Source organism: Protopterus annectens, chromosome 6.part1 (genome assembly GCF_019279795.1).
Source record: "Protopterus annectens isolate FY-2018-M chromosome 6.part1, PAN1.0, whole genome shotgun sequence".
In the NCBI taxonomy this organism is placed as follows: domain Eukaryota; kingdom Metazoa; phylum Chordata; order Ceratodontiformes; family Protopteridae; genus Protopterus; species Protopterus annectens.
Genome location: NC_056738.1, coordinates 74,670,684 through 74,689,293, shown reverse-complemented (window position 1 = coordinate 74,689,293; position 18,610 = coordinate 74,670,684). Strand labels below are relative to the sequence as shown.

The following is an 18,610-nucleotide window of genomic DNA, read 5'->3' as shown; positions in this document are numbered from 1 at the left end:
TTCAGCTCTCCTAGTCTGAAAAAGGAAATTGAAAGACAAGGGCTTAAAACTCTGCAAGTTTTAGTAAATTCAGTTACTGGCTAGTGAGTGCACTGCCTGGATGCTAGCAAAGAAGAAACTTAGCCTGAAAAAAATCAACTAGAAAAGGTGAAGAGAAAACAGTGATTTGGAAGAATTCTGCAGCTGTTTGGGAAACAGCAGTTCAGTCTCCAGCTTTGGTGCAAGACATGGCTTCCAATAATCTAGAGGCAAAAATACATCAAAGGTTCTCCCAACTAAACACAGGAGGAGTATATCAACAAAAACAACAAAAGGTTGGGAAAATGAAAGAAGTTCTAAACAGCTATTCACCTGAACAGATAAAACTGTAAAAATCATAGGTTGAAATGAAGAGAAGGCTGGCTGTGTATGTGATGGCCAAGAAAAGCTGTTTCGTAGAGTTGGCGGACAGAGCGTGTACGGAAAACCTGAGATTTTCTGATGTACCAGAGAAACTGGAAGTAGCAGACTGTATTAATTTTGTGAAACCACAAATAACTAGTGGACTGGTATGCCACAGCAAGATCTTTTAATTGAAAGGGCACATCATGTGTATGCTCCAAGACAGGCCATGAGAAAGCAGCCAAGATCTCTATCAGTAAAGATGCAATTGTACCAGAAGAAACTGCTGATCCTGACAAAAGTGTGACAGAAGGTCAAACTATTACAAATTGAAGAAAGTAAAGTGTTTGTAGAAAATGATTATTCACTATACAGCATGCAGAAGAGAAGCAAATTTATCCTAGAAATCAAGGAATGGTGAGAAGCAGATATGAGATTCAAGCCACTACATCCAGCTGTTTTCAGAATTTCTTTTTCTGGAGGATCAAAGTCATTTTTTGAGGTAGAACTGGCTAAGGAGAAAATACTAAAGATTGTCCAACAAAATGTGAGCCATCGAAAGGAAGGGGACTCTGCTTCTCATTCTTCTGATAATGAAGCTTAAACAGTGACTTTGCCAGTGAAACCTTTTCCAATGTTCCAAAGGAATATGCTTGAAAGACAAAAAAGCACAGGAGCTGACTAGAAGAATCAGGAGTCCCTAGGACCTGAACCAGAGTGGAGAAGGATATGAACAGGAAGAAGATCAGCAACACTGAAAGCAATGATTAAATTTTAGACCACAGAGTGACTTTGCCAATGAAACCTTTTCCAATCTTCCAAAGGAATATGCTTGAGGGACAGAAAAAAAGCACAGGAGCCGACTAGAAGAGCTGGGAGTACCTAGGACTTGAACCAGAATCTGGGGTTAGGAGAAGGATATGAACAAGAGAACCAGCAACGCTGAAAGTAATTATTAAATGTAAGACTATAAACCATTAATCACATTTGGAAAATATGGATTTGCAAGAAAATGTGGAAAGACTGGTCTTTTGTTGACTATGTTAAACTTGTGGAGAACTGAAATGCATACACCCCATTTCATGTCATTAATGTTTGGAAGGACACTGAAGTAAAGGGGAAGGGGGAGGGAAAGTAACAAAGTAAAACAATTTTTGTTCTTAACAGTATCTGTATAAAACAGTTCACAATAACTGCATGTTATATAGTAAAGCATTTTCAGTTACTGTTGTCCATGATACAAATACTAAAGTAAACAAGTGTATTTTTTCTTTCCTCCTTTTTTAGTTTTAAGAAATGTAAGCACTACAATGTAAAAGAGAAGAAAGGCTGCACAAAAGCATGTTTAAGTTAATAATGTAATCTTGAATTAATGAGGTGAGGAATGGGGTGTAAAAGTGCAGAGATATTGGTTCAAATGGAGATAAGAAAACATGTATAAAAAAATCAACCTGTCAAACATTAGCGGTTGCGTGTAACACAAAAGCTGGAAATAGACATTAAACACCTGTCATTAGTATGTGGGAGCAGTACCTTTTTATTATAATGGCTATACTAAACATATTACTCGGGAATGTGAATGGCCTCACAGGTATAGACAAAAGGTAAGATTATTGAATTATATTAAAAATGCAGAGTGCAAACAGCAATGCTACAGAAGACACATTTGGAAAGAAGTATGTGAATTTGATAAGGAAAGGATTTCAAGATGGATATATTCAGCAATACATCAATCACAGAGGGAAAAGGGGAGTACTTATACTACTTGCTAGAGAAGCTCCAATAGTGATAAAAGATAAAAATGGATAGCAATGGTAGACTTGCAGTAGGAAGGCACTACTGGCAAGGGAGGAGGATTATGTTGGAATGTATTTATATTCCACCTAAAACTGATATTATGGAGCTTAACAAAATTTGGGGAGAAATAATCAACTTTTAACAGGAAATATTTCTTACAAGTGGAAATAGGAACTTGACTGTCAATAGTGAAGCTGTACACAGGGGACCTTGAGGGGGGAAATATAACAAACTTATGAAGAAACATGGTATGGAAGACATGAATTCAGTAGTAGAAACTGAGTGAATTTACATATTATTCCCCAAGGTACAATAACTGGGCTATATTATTAGACAGAACTTGTATCTCACAGGAACATGTGTATTTAATTGAAAGCTTTGACACACATCCAATAACTACTTCACATATTGTGCCAATGCCTACTAAGATAAAAATACAGGGTAATGTAAAAATGAGATACAGAGGAATTTAAGGAATGGCTAGTGGGAATTATTTGAAAGCTATTAGGGAAGACAGAAATTTCTCTAGAAGTTATAGCTAGTGAGTGAAAATAAGAAAGTGGAGTTTAAAAAAGGTAGAAATAAAAGAAAAAGAGATATGGCTAATAAGTAACAATTATTTAGAGGGGCTGTCAAAGGTTAACTTATTTCAGAATAAGGATAATCTCACAAACCAAGAGGAGGCACAACTGCAGAGTGCTAAAGAGGATATCAGGGAGTATCTGGATAATATACACGAGTTTAGAAATACTGCTGTTAAGCAATTTTTTATAACTTCAAAGCACAAAAACGTTTAGAAAATGACTTAAGAAACAGAAAAGACTATAATAAGAAAAATAACCAGAAATCCTGTAAATATATTACAGATATTGTGGAAATTTTATGAAAATTTATATAAAGCAGAGGAGTGTGGAAATCAAGAAAGCACAAATGGAAATACATATGGAAGACTTAAGGATGCTAAGGTTATAGGTAGACGAGGCTCAACAATTAACAGTTAAACCAGCAGGAAAGTTTCCAGGAATAGATGGTATTCTTATGGAAGTCTGGAGGCTAGCTGGGAAGGCAGTGGCAAAGATTTGGAAAGTTTTGTTTAACAGTATTTTAAGAGGAGGAGAAGCACCAGCATCCTGGAAAAAAGTTGTAGTGACTGTAATACCTAAAGACAGTAAAGACCCATCAGATCCAACTTCATATAGGCCCATTTAATTTTTAAATCAAGATTATAAAGAGTGTATGTATACAACGGCCAAAAGAATGACAAAGGTGTTCCAAAATTGATATAGATCAATATGGTTTTGTGGAAGAGAGACAAACATCTGACTTTAACAGAAAAATGATGATCCAGAAGGAAGTAGAATATAAGAAAATACTGTTGTTGCTGTTGTTGGGTCTTCATACAGACAGAGCATTCGACAGAGTAAGTTGGGATTTTATGAGATGAGAAATGGAAGCAGTTGCATTCTCTGACACAATAATAAGGTTAATTAGGAGTTTATATGAGAAATCAGAGGCAAATATTAAAGTGAAAGGGTTCTCTTATGAGAAATTGTGTCTGAACAGAGGAATTAGGTTAGGGGTGTCCTCTTTCCCCTTTATTTGCATCATATTTAGAGCCACTGCCAAAGAAAATAAGGGACTAAGAAATGTAAGGATATAATTGGTATGGTAATCGAGAAATGTTGACTTACTTGCAGATGATATTATTTTCTACCTGGTAAAACCAGAAAAGAGCATCTCAGTGTTGTGGAATATTCTGAGACAGTTTCAAGTTTTTTTTTCCAGAATATAAAATTAATGAAGACAAAACAAAGGATATAGCTATAAACTATGTACCCACACAAGAATTGGTTCAGCATACCCATACTTATGGGGACACAATAAAATGCAGTATTTGGGAGTATGGATTAAAAACAGTTTGGTTATGGCAGCTAAAGATATGTGGGAAGAGACTAAAGAAAGGATAATACAAAAAAAAATTGTGAAACTGAAACATCTTGTTTATGGATAGGAAGATACAGTGAAATATTTTTAGTCCCTTTAATTTTATATACAGGTCAGGTATATTTTTATCAACCCGAGAAGAAGTTGTGGATTTTAATTAATAAAGAGTTGAATAATTTTATCTGGGAGGGGAAGAGGGCATGGGTCAATTGGGATAAGGCGATCCTTTCAGTATAACAAGGTGGTTTAGGATTACCTGTTTTGAAAGGGTATTTTAGAGCTACACAATTAAGGCTCATACCCAAGCAGAAATCTTTAATTCAAAGTGGAAAGAGATGATGATGAAGCAGGGGGAAATTCAAGAAATAAGGAGTGTGTGGGATTTTGGATACAGATCCTTAAGGAAAATAACACTCATACAGGATATTACATATGTAAAGTGGCAGAAAGTATTCTAAAAACTAAGCTAACAAGACAAACAAGAAAGGAGATTATACTGATAGGAATGACTGTAATTAGGGGTAAAGAGAATGGCCAAGAAGAGGCTGGAATTTACTGGAAAAAAATTGTAAAAGAACTAAGGTATTGGGGCAGATAACTATAAAGGGAATGGTAACAGCATAGGAAGTGTCTGACAAGAAGACATTTCCACTGTAGGCTGCACACTGTCTTCTCTATCTGGGACTGACATCAGAGTATAGGTAAAGAAAAAGAGATAGGCGATCCGAAGTAAAAGACCAACTCTAGTAGTGTTTTTAATTGAATCTAAAACAGAAGGTGCTGTTAATAAATGGATAATTGATAGGGCATAACATTATTATACAGTAACTACAGGAATCAATCACAGTAGGTTAAAAAAGATTGGGAAGGGAGACTGGATAAGCAATTCACAAAGAAACAATGGGAGGACATATGTATGGCTCTCAGACATGCAACAAAGTCAAGAAGATTTAGGATTTCTACTTGAAATTGTTTGCATAGGTATTTTTATACCCTAAGCAGACTCCAAAGAATTTTTCCTCAGGTAGACAGCAAGTGCTGGAGGTGTGACTGGGAAGAAAGAGGTAACTAAGTACAAATGTTCTGGGGGTGTAATGGACTTGGCAGACTTTACAGAGTACTACGTCAGATATATTGGGAGATCAAATGGGTCCAACGAAATTATTTATTTTCTGATCTGGGACACAGGATCTGAATTGTCATATTGGGAGATCAAATGGGTCCAACGAAATTATTTATTTTCTGATCTGGGACACAGGATCTGAATTGTCTAGACATATTAAGGCCTTGTTAATTTTAATTCTGGTGGCTGCCAAAACATCAATTACTAGAAAATGGAAATTAACATCTAAATCAACTGTACTTGAAGTGAATATTGTAACAGTGACAAAAGACCTGGAAGCGAGATCTTTAGAAAAGCGTAGGAGTAAATTACATAAACAAATGGAAATTGAGGGAACAATACATGCAGAAAAATAAGTTATGTACTTACCATAGCGTACCATCTTTGTTGTCCATCTCGCCATTCATTCTTACTGGATGGGTTCAGAGCCAATCCCCGGCTCCGACTCGGCCAAATACACTAGCTTGAAGTCTCTAACTTGGCTCGTGGCAGAAAGGTATCCCCCATCATGCAGTGGTGTAATTCCACAGATCTTGTTTGCTGCCAACCATAAATAATCTGTCTACACTACAAAAATCACAACAAGTATAGAAAAACAAGATAAACTACAAAGGAGCTCCTTAGAAAAGAAGGAAATCCTCACCTCTAGGTCTTCTAGGAGTCCTTGGGCGGGGGAAGGTGGGAGGGTCTTAAGAATAAATGGCAAGATGGACAACAAACATGGAACGTTATGGTAAGTACATAACTTCTTTATGTTATGTTGTCCTATCTCACCTTCATTCTTACTGGATGGGAGAGCATCTCTAGCACCATTTCCCTGGGTGGCTCACGGAAGAACACCTCTGAGCATAGTGGAACCAAAGGAAGCCCTGTCCCTAGAGGCCAAATCCACTTTGTAATGAGTAATAAACGTATGAGGAGTTGTCCACGTAGCAGCAGCGCAAATACTGTCTACTGACAATCTGGCCAGGTAAGCAAAGGATGTTGCTAATGCTCTGGTCGAGTGGCTTCGAACTCTGAATGGTAAATTCCTATTTGAGGAGTATATAAAGGTAATGCAATATGAGAGCCAATTTGAAAGTGTAATTTTTGAAACTGGCATGCCCTGTTTTGCTTCAGAAAGGGGAATAAACAATTGATCTGTTTTCCTGAAATATTTAGTTCTATGCAGATAAAATCTAAGCTGTCTATGCACATCCACGTGGTGAAGTTTGTACTCTGCCTTGTTGCTATGATTGGGAAAAAACACTGGCAGCTCAATAGAGTGATTTAGATTGGTCTGGGAACAAACTTTTGGCACGAATGATGGATTAGTACATAGGGATACTCTATCTCTATGGAAAATCAGGCATGTTGGCTTGATTGATAAGAGCTTGCAACTCCAAGCTTCTTTTTGCAGATGTAATGGCTACCAATAGAACAGTTTTCCAAGAAAGGAATTTGAGATAGAAAGATGACAAAAGCTTGAAAGGAGGTAATGTTAGATGAGTCAAGACAAAATTCAAATCCTATGGAGAAAAGAGGTTCTTTTATGGGAGGTCTCAATAAACAAGTGCCTTTTAAAACTGCTTTACACAATTTGTGTGACATCAGGTTAGGAGGACATTCACCAATGAGGAAATTAGATATTCCAGCTAGTTGGACTCTAATTGTAGCTGCTGCAGAGCCTTGCTGAAAAAGTTCCACAAGAAATTCCAAAATTGAACTGATTGGGACAGAGAAGGGGTCAATGTTATTTGCTTGTGCCCAGTAGAAGAACCTCTTCCATTTACTCGCATATAACTTTCTGGTCGAAGCCTTGTGAGAGGATACCAAAATATATTTTACTGCTGATGTGAAGTCTTGAAGCCTAAGTTTGGAAGTGGAGCAGCTATGCTGTCAAATTGAGGGTTTGGAGAGCAGGATGAAGAGTTCCAAACATACGAGTCAGAAGGTCTGGAATTGGGTCCAGAACCCAGGGCTTCTCCTGTAGGTGAGGCCAGAGAAAGGGGAACCAAATCTGACAAGGCCAGTATGGGGCAATGAGAACCACCCTGCTTCCCAAGAATTTTGCCTTCTGGGTGACTTTGGGTATGAGGGGAAAGGTGGGAAATGCATAGAGAAGTCCTGAGGGCCAATCGTGAACAAGTACGTCTTTCTGTGTCTCCCTCAAAGGGGGGATTAGGGCAAAGTAGCTGCTGCATTTGGTATTCACGGGAGTGAAAAAAGATTACAGCAAGGCTGGCCCCATTTTCGGAAGATCTCTCCATTATGTTTTCCTTCAGAGACCACTCGTGAGGCGTTAAGATCGCCCTGCTGAGCTTCTCCGTTATTACTTTGAATTTCCCCAGGATGTGCGTTGCTACTAGAAAACATTGGGAAGAAATTGCCCATTCCCATACTCTCACTGCCTCTCAACAAAGGGGGTATGATCTGGTTCCTACTTGTTTATGTACCACACTACCGACATGTTGTCTGATTGGACTGCAATCGTTCCTAGTGGAAGACAGTCCTGGAGTGCCTGCAACGCTAGAAGCACTGCTCTCATCTCTAGAACACTGATGTGCAGATGGGCCTCATGTTCTTGCCATGTTCCTTGGACAGTCCTTCCCAGATAATGTCCCCCCCCACTCAACCTGGGAGGTGTCCGTAGTCACTGTAGCTACAGGTAGTTGTGGCACAAAGGGTCATCCTATGGTCACATGGTTGGGCCAAAGCCACCATAGGAGATCTCTCTTGCATGAGTCTGTGATTCTGACTTGGTGAGACATGGGAAGTTCTTGTAACGACCACTGAGCAAACAGAATCCATTGAAGAATTCACATATGCATTCTGGCTAGGGGAACTAAGGTGATCGTTGAAGCCATAGTCCATAGGAGTTTCAAAATCTTCTTTGACTTTGCTTTGTTTCTGGGTAAAAGGTTGGCTATTTGTTACCTGAGAACAGAAATCCTGTCCAGCGGAAGTTGTGCCATCATGGAGACGGTATCAAGATCTGCGCCTATGAATGTAATATGTTGATAGGGCAACAAGGCAGACTTTTGTAAATTGACTGTAATCCCTAACCGGGAACAAGTTTGAAGAGTGGTGTCCCTCGTCTGTTGAAGTAGATGCTTGGTAGTGGCAGTTAGGAGCCAGTCACCTAGGTACGGAAAAACTTGGAATCCCAGACGTCTCAAGTGAGCCGTAACTACTGTCATGTATTTGGTGAACACTCTGGGGGCTGTAGTGAGACCAAAGGACAGAGCTCGAAACTGATAATGACTGGCTCCCAGCCGGAAGTGTAAGTGACTCCTCGATGCTCTGTCCATTTTTATGTGGTAGTACACATCTTGGAGGTCTACTGAGCACATCCAATTGTCTTTCCCTAAAAAGGGAAGAATCAACTGCAGTGTCACCATTCGGAACTTGGACTTCATGGATTCATTTAGTTTGCTGAGATCCAAAATGGGTTTCCAGTCCCCTCACCTACAGGAGAAGCCCTTTGGCACTAAAGAATCTTAAGTAAGTTCCAAATCCTATTTAGTCTACGGGGACTTCTTGGATGACACTTTTGTCTAGCAACTTTTGAATTTCTATAGTTGCTTGTTCCCTTTGACTGGGTGGAACATACTGGATTGTTCTGACCTGTGGGGCGGGATGGCAAAAGGGAATAGAATAGCCTCTGGATATTACACTTTGCACCCACTTGTAACTTGTGATATCTCGCCAGGCTTCTGGGTACAAAGATACATGCCCCCTGACTGCCTCCAGAGTAGAGCAGACAGGCCTCCTTTCAGGAGTGCTGGTAGGGCCGGCCGCGAAAGGAATCATGGTCACCCTGGTTTTGCAGAGCCCCTCTGCCTCTAGGATGATGTCTACCATTATTGCCTCCCCCTCTGCCCCTGGAAAATCTCCCTGGGATCTTTTGAACCACATTTTCCCACTCTTATGACCTTTAGGATAAGGTCTTAAAGGTACAGAAAAATGTAGTCCAATGGCAGATAAAGTCTTCCCTTCCTGCTCCCATCTGGTGAGTGTGTCCTTGACTTTAGGTCCAAAAAGTGAGGAACCATCAAAAGGGGCATTGGTAAAGGTAGACTTGAAGGGCTCCGCAAAGTTGTACAAGCACATCCAGGAGTGTCTCCTCAGGGAAACTCCTGAACCCACTGCCCTGTTCACTTCATTGCTGCATAGGATATTAGTCTCATGGAGAAGTTAACGATGGAGTTTAAGGTAGATAGCTGAGAAGTGACCTTTTCTGACACCCCTGCAGCCAATGAACCTTGGAGAGTATCTCCTAACTCCTTCAGGAGATCTCTTTGTAGCCTTGTAAAGTGCAAAAGATAGTTCAGCGATCAAAGGGTAAAAGTCGCTGATGAAAAAACATGCTTCCTATATCTGTCCATCGTCCAGGAGTCCTTGTTCGGTGGATGGACAGATGAGGATGTTTCGGAAAGTTCCTTCTTGGTGGCTGCTGCCACCACCATAGCATCTACAGGAACGCCTTTTGTGAAAAAGTCTTTTTCCAAAGGTTCTGACAAGAACTTATTTGGCCTCAGAGGGACTGGTTCTGTAGTGTCTGGTGACTCCCATGCCTTTTGACTAACCAACTCCAATAGCTCATCGAAAGGCGGAGACACCCAGGAGGCTGAAGGTTGAGATCCAAAAGCTTACAGGTACTCCAACTCCTCATCAGAAGGCTTGATGGATTTCCAGCCGCCTCTCTGTTTCAGGATCTCTAGGATATCTGCGAAGGAGATATCTTCAGAGGACAACCGTGGGGACCCTTCTGACTCCTCGAGGTCAGTGTCAGACATGATGGACTCATCAGGGGAGTCTATATGCTTCCTCTTGCATGTTCTCTTTCGAGAAGCCTCCTCAGAAGGGTATTCTGGGGAGGTCTCGAAAGAGTGGGGCTTGCCCAATGATGTTCTCTGAGGCTCTGAATCTATGCTGTCCTATGGATTGGTTGGTGCCGAGACAGATGCCGGTGCTTGGGGGGAAGAATACTAATATCCTTGTGTAGAGCTGTAGGTGTGGACAGCACACCCCTCATCAACTCGAAGGCAGATCCCTCCTGCTCCGAGAACACCCACTGTTCCGAGGAAATAGAGGGAATCCCCGGCTCCAAGGAGACCAGCTCCGAGGCTGATGTAGGAGCCAAGCTCAGTCGAGCCGAAGCTCTGACAGGTAAACTTGGGACTGAAGAAACTCGGGTCTGAGCATCCCCCCCGAGCCGACTGGAGAACTTTGGACCCCAGACACCCCGGACGGCACTGAGAGTGTCAGAGTAGGAACCGGTTCCAAAATCTCCTGAAGGGGTCTCAGAACCGAAGAATCTACAGCAAGCGGTGCCTGGCATTCGAGCTCTGACGATCTAGCTTGGCTTGGAGGAGGAATCATTGTGGATGTAATAGTCATAGTCTTGGCTGGCTCCAGAACTGACTGGGTTGGAGCATAAAACAATTTAGCCAGTGCCAGCAACTTCAAAAGTCTGTGAACCACCCTGTCCATATCATCATCCGATAAGCTCCTAAAGGACCTGAAGGAGAGGGTTGGTGAAAGAGATCTCTCCAAAATGGGAGATCTCAAGGTAGGGAAGACCGGTAACAGATAAGTGGACCAGCTCCGAAGGCCTTGGAGCTGAAGGACTAGATTTGTCCAAGTCTATGATCTCTCTCGGTTCCAAGGGCTGTGGAGCCATGGAGATCGATATATCAAAAGACTTAGCCAATTTTAGCGGTGGCTCTGAAGCCGAAAAAGGAGGAGATGGTTGTTTTGTGGTCTTGTCACTCTTAAAGGAAGGGGACCTAGTAGAAGAAGAAGTGCTCTGTAGAGCCTCATCAAAGGAAAGTTTCAGGAGCACTTTGAGTATCAGTTTGTCCTTTCTTTCCTGCAAGACACAGGAGCTAAAAGAATGACAAAAGGTGCAAGTTTCTTGGAGGTGAATGGCCCCCAAACAATAAACACAAATGTTCTGTCCATCACTGATGGATATCTTCTGAGAGCATTTCTGACACTTCTTAAACCCTGAAGGCTTGGGTTCCTTCTCTCTAGTTCCCTTTGGCATTTTAAGGAAACCACACTAGTACAATAAAAGGTAAAGCCTAAAACACACCTCTACAAGCAAACTAACACACGTAAAAAAATATTTAAATTTTAAACAAACACTATTACAACACTATAATAACACATCTAATACGACAGGAACAAGGTGAACAACTCTGCCCTCTAAATTAAATGGGCATTAGGCCCTCTAACTTAAACGGACCTAGTACAGTTGTGAGCGAGAGAGAGAGACAGAACAGGATATTAGCTCTCTAACTAAACGAGCTAATATACACAGAAAAGGAAATACAGACTAACTAACTTCTACTACTGTAACCGTTAACTACACCACTACAAAAAGGACAGGAAAATAGCAAAAAAGGCCTTGTGACCAATGACAGCCAACAAATCCACACAATAGCAAGATAAACAACACTCGAAACTACAGCACACAGTTAAACTACAGAACAATCACTAACTAATAAGCAATATTAAAGCTAAATAAAAGGAAAAGTATAAGATTTTAAAGAACTTAGCCACAGCCAAGGAGAGAGCATCCAAACTCGTAAAGCGGCAAACGAGATCCAGGGAATTACACCACTGCATGATGGGATACATTTCTGCCACGAGCCAAGTTAGAGATTTTCGAGCTAGTGTATTCAGCTGAGTCAGAGCCGAGGATCGGCTCTGAACCCATCTAGTAATAATGAAGGTGAGATTGGACAACATAACATCAATGTTTTGGAGGAATAGTCAAGTTTAATGGATGGCAGGAACTGAACAATTTATGTAATGCTGGTTTCATGACAGTAATGTCTTTCGACTTTTCCAGGTTAGGGGTCGCCGCAGCGTATCACAGGTCCGCAGACTGATTGGCAGTGGAGTTTTTACGGTGTCGATTTACCAGCCCCATGCCCAAGCTTCACAGAAGGCATATGCACACACACACAGACCTACATGTATGTCTTTTTAAAACTCACTCTACCACAGGGAGGACATGCAGACTCGACACAGAAGGCGCTCCAGCCAAGAAGTGAACCGCAGAACCTCTTGCTGTGAGGCGACAATGCTAATCACTGCACCACTGCTGCATAAAAGAATGTATGTGATGTATAGTGTCTGTAACTCTGAACATGTTAACATTGTTTGTTTACTTGTATATAAATGTAGGTTTACCTATGACGTAAGTGATAATTTAATAGCTGTTTAAAAAAAAAAAAAAAAAAAAGCTCAGGAAAATACAGTTGTGCAAGTTCTAGTTGTCTGTAACAGTAGATGTTCAAATTCCTCACTACCTCAGTGGCATTTTGGGTTATCTGCCAAGATAACCTGGCAGTGTCCAGCTTTCAAAAGGTCAGACACCTCTCCTTCCTGTGACAGCTAATCGGCAAGCATATCCTGAGAGGAAAACCTTCAGATGTCACAAGAAATGAGTGTTCAAGCTTTTTTTGCTTCCAAAAAGGAGTAGAAGAAAGTACTCAAAGCCAGAGTCATCTAGCAAAAGTAAATTCAAAGCCAATCACACCGCCATATAAAAACCAAAACCAACAACAGGTGAATCACACAGATTGAAACCCACCTAAACTATGCACAATCTGGGGGATAGCATGTGGGTGCTGCCACTGAGGAAGTGAAGAATTTAAACATCTACTGTTACAGGCAAGCAGGACTTACACAACTGTACTATCTTCAAGATTCCCAATGTCTCAGTGACATCATATTTATTATTACTGCTGTATTAATTGTATTAATCTAAATCATTTTTATTTTTTCCAATATCACTTTTTTCTGTTTCCTTTACTTTCTCAGTTCTTGCCTCAATGTGCTTCCCATATTCTGTCATGATCTGTTTTTATATATTTTTTTGTATTATTTTTCTATGTCATAAATCAAGTTCTTCTAGAAAGTCTCAGAGTCAAATAATCTTTCCACAGCCTGGCTTTTTCTATTTTCATATCTTCTTCCTTATTTTTGGACTCTCTTGTTAACCATTTTATGAACAGTCCCTCAATTTTATAATTATACTATCTTTTCCTAACTTGTCCAAACTGCTCTACAAACAGAGAAATTAGTTAGCTCCACACTTCTGTGTAATTCCCTCATCTCTTTGGAATATATTATAATCATCAATTTCACTCTTCAAAATACCACTTTTATATTTTTTATTATCTATTTTTCCCATTTTAAAAATCATCACAGTGCCTCAAATCTCTTAGCATTTTCATATACTTTTTTCACCCTTTTTTAGGTTACAGTTAAAGTTTCCACCATCACTACTGATATTCACTAATATATACAGTTTAATATTTACAAACAAAAGTTTTCTTTCTGTCATGTTTAGATATGTGTAAATTACTATCACTCTTATGCATTTTTTTTCATCCTCAAATCCTTATTACCCTTCCTGGAACTACAATTGCAACAGCTAGTATTTTTATTTCCTTGTTTTTCATAATAATTCCAGGTCTCATTTTCTACTGACAAAATGATCCTGACATACTGTCTTAATTCTCTTGTTTCTTGAGAACTACATGTAGTACCCAGTAAACACATCATATTATATATCATATCCATCCTTAGATCTTTGTACCACTCAACCACTAGCAAACATCTCATTTAATTTTTAACACCGTTATAATTCACAGTTAAAGTTCCCATGTCATCCTTGTCATTTTTTTATTCCTGGTTTTCATTTTTCTCTTCTTTATCTCATGTCTCCCTCCAACTGATTTCTCATCAGAGAGAAACTGATATTCATAACTATTGATATTGTTGATTTATTTACAGCTATACCACATGGTATTGGCATTGACTTGTTTGAGGAAAGTATAATAGAATACCAATTTTTAGACATGAAAGAAATTAAATTAATGACAGAATTTATGGATATAATTTTAAAGAATATTTTTATACCTCAAAGGTAAGTATTATAAACAGGTTAAAGGGGTAGCCATAGGGCATCATGTGCTCCAATGTTTGTCAATATGGTCCTTAGTATGTGGGGAAAAAAGTTCATTTTAAATTCACATGTTGCTAAGTGATGTAATAATTTTTATAAGCATTTTTAGATGATATATCTATATTTTGGTAAGACAGTGAAGAAATGTTAGCAGAATTTATTAAAGTATATAGGGGATACTACTACATTCATACGGTTTGCATATAATATCATGTACAATAAGGTTAACTATTTAGATATGACCATACACAAATTAAGTCACTGTAAAAAGTTTAGATCTACATTACGTAGAAAAGAAACCTCTTCTAATTCATACATGGATTAGACAACTGAACATCCATCTAAACAGAAGAAGAGCATAGTGAAAGGTCAGTTTTTTATGACTTTAAGAATGGTTTCAGATGACAATGATTTTGTGGAAGAATGTGACAGAGTAAAAGATATGTTCCTTGAAAGAAGATATCCAGACCATGTAGTAAGTGACATTTTGAAGTAAGTTAAATAAGGTAGAACTAATAGATACCCACTTATTTTAGGGACAAGTAAATCAACAACTCACTACCTAAATGGAAATGAAATTAAGACATATGGGAAGAATGAGAATGGAGGTACTCATTTTAAGGGTGCATTTATTATGGATTACAATTAGATTATAAAAGATGCCTATTTAATTAAAAATATTATCTTAAAAAAATTGGAAAATGTTTTCTAGGATGTCAGACCTTATGAGTATTTTTACAGAACCGGTTACTTTTACTTTTAGAAAAGGGTAGAATATGAAGAATTTATTGGAAAATAGGGGATACACATGTAGTGGTAATAATCGCAAGAGAATTGGTACATATAAATGTAGGTTCTGTAAACATTTTCCTTATATAGGAAATTCAAACTTTGTATACATTTCCAGTAGAAATAAATATATTTATAACGATCAACATCATAATTGCAATAGTAGGGGCATAGTGTATATCGCAATTTGCAAAAGATGTTCATCATTTTGTGGGTAAAACAGAGCGCAATTTAAGAAAAATAATATGTGAACACCTATATGACATTAAAAAGAAGGATGAAAAGATATACAGACATGCATTACAATGTGAAAATGCAGAGTTTATATTTTTTGTTATTGAAGTGATTTCACTAGACCCTAGGCCCTGGGAGATGAAAACTGAATGCAGAGAATTATATTGGAAACTGGTGTTTGATGCCAGTAGAACCCCATGATTGATGATAATATATCTATCACCCCAGTACTAAAATTGAGGGCAGCTCAATTGTGATTTTTTTCAGGATAATAATTTTTTTAAGATTTTTAGGACATTTTTTTATGATAATCTTACAAGACTTTTTAGGTTGATTTGTGCATAATATTATCACATTTTACTGAATATTTTGCACAAAGGTTTTAAATTTGACGTATTTATCCATTTTTTTGTTACTTGCTGCTGCTGTTAGGTGATATGCTTGCAACAAGGACCACATATTTTGAATAGTATCTCTTTAAACATGTTTGCATCAACTTAGTAAGTTTAAGTATGTTTATTATTATATTACATATTTTATTATATATTTGTATGACTTTTTTACTATTTTGGTGGCTATTAGTTTATTTAATTTTATTTTATTTATTCAGCCAACACTTGAAGCTATGTATGTATTTATTTATTTATGGTAGCATATTTGGTTTGTTAATTAACTGATAAAGGATGTGACATCATAACAGGAAATACATAAATTGGTTTTGATGTACTTCATTTAACGTTTGATGAAATTCTAATGCGAGAATGAAAACACTGGCAGTATTAAGCATTAATAACAGAATGTACATGTAGCTAGGTCTGTATGTTTAATGAAAGTCTTTTTACTGCGTTTTGTGGATTCAATAAAATAGTGCTATTTTAACACTTTGTGTCAGCTTCTGGAGTTGGTCTGCTATCCATAGTGCATTATTTCTGTTGGTTGTTGGTCCATGCACTGTCTCTCTGTTGTCTTGCCCTTTTTTTTTGCCCCTGAAAAGTACAAACATCCAGCTAAAAATTTGGACATCTAATGAGCACAGAATTTGAATATCAAACAGTCAATAACTCTTTCCATTTCCATTAGAAATATGGGATACTAAGCAAGCATGTTTAAAAAACAGAGAATGACAAAATGATGTAAAGATTTAAGCACATTATCAAAGAGACAGTGTAAAATCTGTAGCATTTACTGAACTTTACAGCAAAATTCTATCTCACAAAGTCATTTAAGTTTGCAACAGAAAAAAGATACAAGATGTGTGTCCTCATTTTTTAAATTACTGGTGCCACTAGTATGTTGGTCATGTAGTGTGGTTTTCTGTGCACCAGACAACTTAAAAAAATCATGTTATGAGGGGGTATTCAGAAAATTCATACCTCTCAACTATCCAGATTTTTGCCTCATATTTTTGGTCATTTCTTCATAAAATTTGTGGTTTTCTGGCAAGATGCTCCAGACCAAAAAACTGAAGAGACCACCACAGATCTATCTTGGGGAACGGGTCTTAGCAGGCTTTGGTAAAGATAAACCCAATCTGGCACTCTTTGTTCACACTCCTTCTTAATAAAACAATTAGATGCCACAAAATTTTAAGGTATGTTGTTTCATCCCAAGATAATGTTTTTACTCCTCAAGGAAGAAACATCTTTTTTGGGTGTAGTCCATGTCACTGTGGGAAATATCACTGAGAGTTTCTTCACAGAGTTTCTTTCGTCTGCCCACTAGCTGACTTCCTGAGTCCTGTTTCACGGAGGACTGTCATGGATAAGGGGGGGAACAGTACTTTATACAGAGATCAAATTTCTCTATATATATGGATTAAATTGTTCCTCTTTCTCAGTGACAGAAATCAGCTTGAGGTCTACACATTTAAATAGCAGGGGGAATATGGGGGACCATATCCCCTCACATGGTGTAAAATTTCTTTCTTAATGACTGCCATCAGCTGTCATCCATTACTCAGTAATGTTTCTCTTAGAACTCGGAAATTAACTAAATCAATAAGAATTTTCCTTTTTCTTAACTAATCCTTTACAACAGTTTCCAAGCTTTCCGAATTCCACTTAACTTTCACTAAACTGTTGTCATGGCCTCTGGACTAACAATGAGTCTCTTGTGACTCAAAATAACATTTACTCTTCTTTCTCTTTTTAAAAGCTCTCTCACTTTCCTATCTACAATGGCACACTCTTAAATTTTACTATTGGAATGAGTCCACAAGTTGTGCATTTTTTATAAACATACTTCTGTAAGTGATACTAAACTACAGAACCCACATGCTCAGGTATCATTGTGCACTCAGTGAATGCCAAGGTAACAGCAGATGTGCAGCTAGATGAACTGCTAAGATAGTCCAGTAAAGCCAGTGCAGATGTTCTCTTCCCTTTGTTGTGTCTTTCGGCTTTTCCTGGTTAGGGGTCGCCACATCGGAACTCCGGTCCGCTAATGTTTGGCAGTAGATTTTTAAGTGCCGAGTTGCCGGCCCTGACGCACAACCATCAACGAAGGTACGCCCATTCATGCATGTCTCCACACAGAAGACGCTCTATTTGAGAATCGAACAGGACAACGTCTTACTGTGAGGCGACAACGCTACCACAGCACCACCACCGCAGTTACAGATGTTCTCTTCCCTAATAAGGGCAAAAAAACCCCAATGCTTATCTGGCAAATATACTTTCAAAATGCTTGCATGCTGACAGAAGAAAAGGTCGATATGCATGTTGAAACTGCATCAGCAATGGACCAATTAACTTAAATAGTTAATAAATAAAATGAAACAACTTTTGCAGAGGAGCTTTGGAATGAAAAAATAATGAGAGATTATTCCATGCTGGTCCAACTATTTCTGCCATCTGCTTCATTACACATCAGAAAGGTTTTATGCATAAGTCAACCATGGTGCTTTGGTCAAGCCTACTGAACAAAAGAAAGGTAATCGAGGGTGCCACTCCAACTTCTGATCTAATGGAATGTGTATGACGTATAAACCAGTTTAATAAGAATCAAAGCACTTAAGTGTCTGATGCTTCTAAGTATGATATACATGTACTGTTATAAGACATCTCCTACGTTGTCTTGATATCAGAGCACTATCAGGCTATATAACATTCTATACATTGCACCTGCCAAATGAGAGTGTAATGGAGATTACTAAACAATACAGTAGCATTTGCTTCACAACAGTGTGAGCTCCAAAACAAGTTCAGTAAGAAAGTTAGTGGAAAGAAAACTTTTAAGACGTAGTAAGGACTTTAACCATGTTGAAAACGTGATGAGTGGTAATCCTTCTAATACATTGATGCTTGTCTATATCTAGAAGGATTCTGCAGAATCTCCTATGACAAAGTACGTTGACATGGAGGTACTACAACTAT

At 38.5% G+C, this 18,610-nt stretch overlaps 1 protein-coding gene across 4 annotated transcripts in view; it reads right to left on the bottom strand.

Moving 5' to 3' along the window:
- UBR3 (ubiquitin protein ligase E3 component n-recognin 3) overlaps window positions 1-18,610 on the bottom strand; it is a 4,226,407-nt gene that overhangs the window by 1,019,727 nt on the left and 3,188,070 nt on the right. The window lies entirely within an intron of this gene.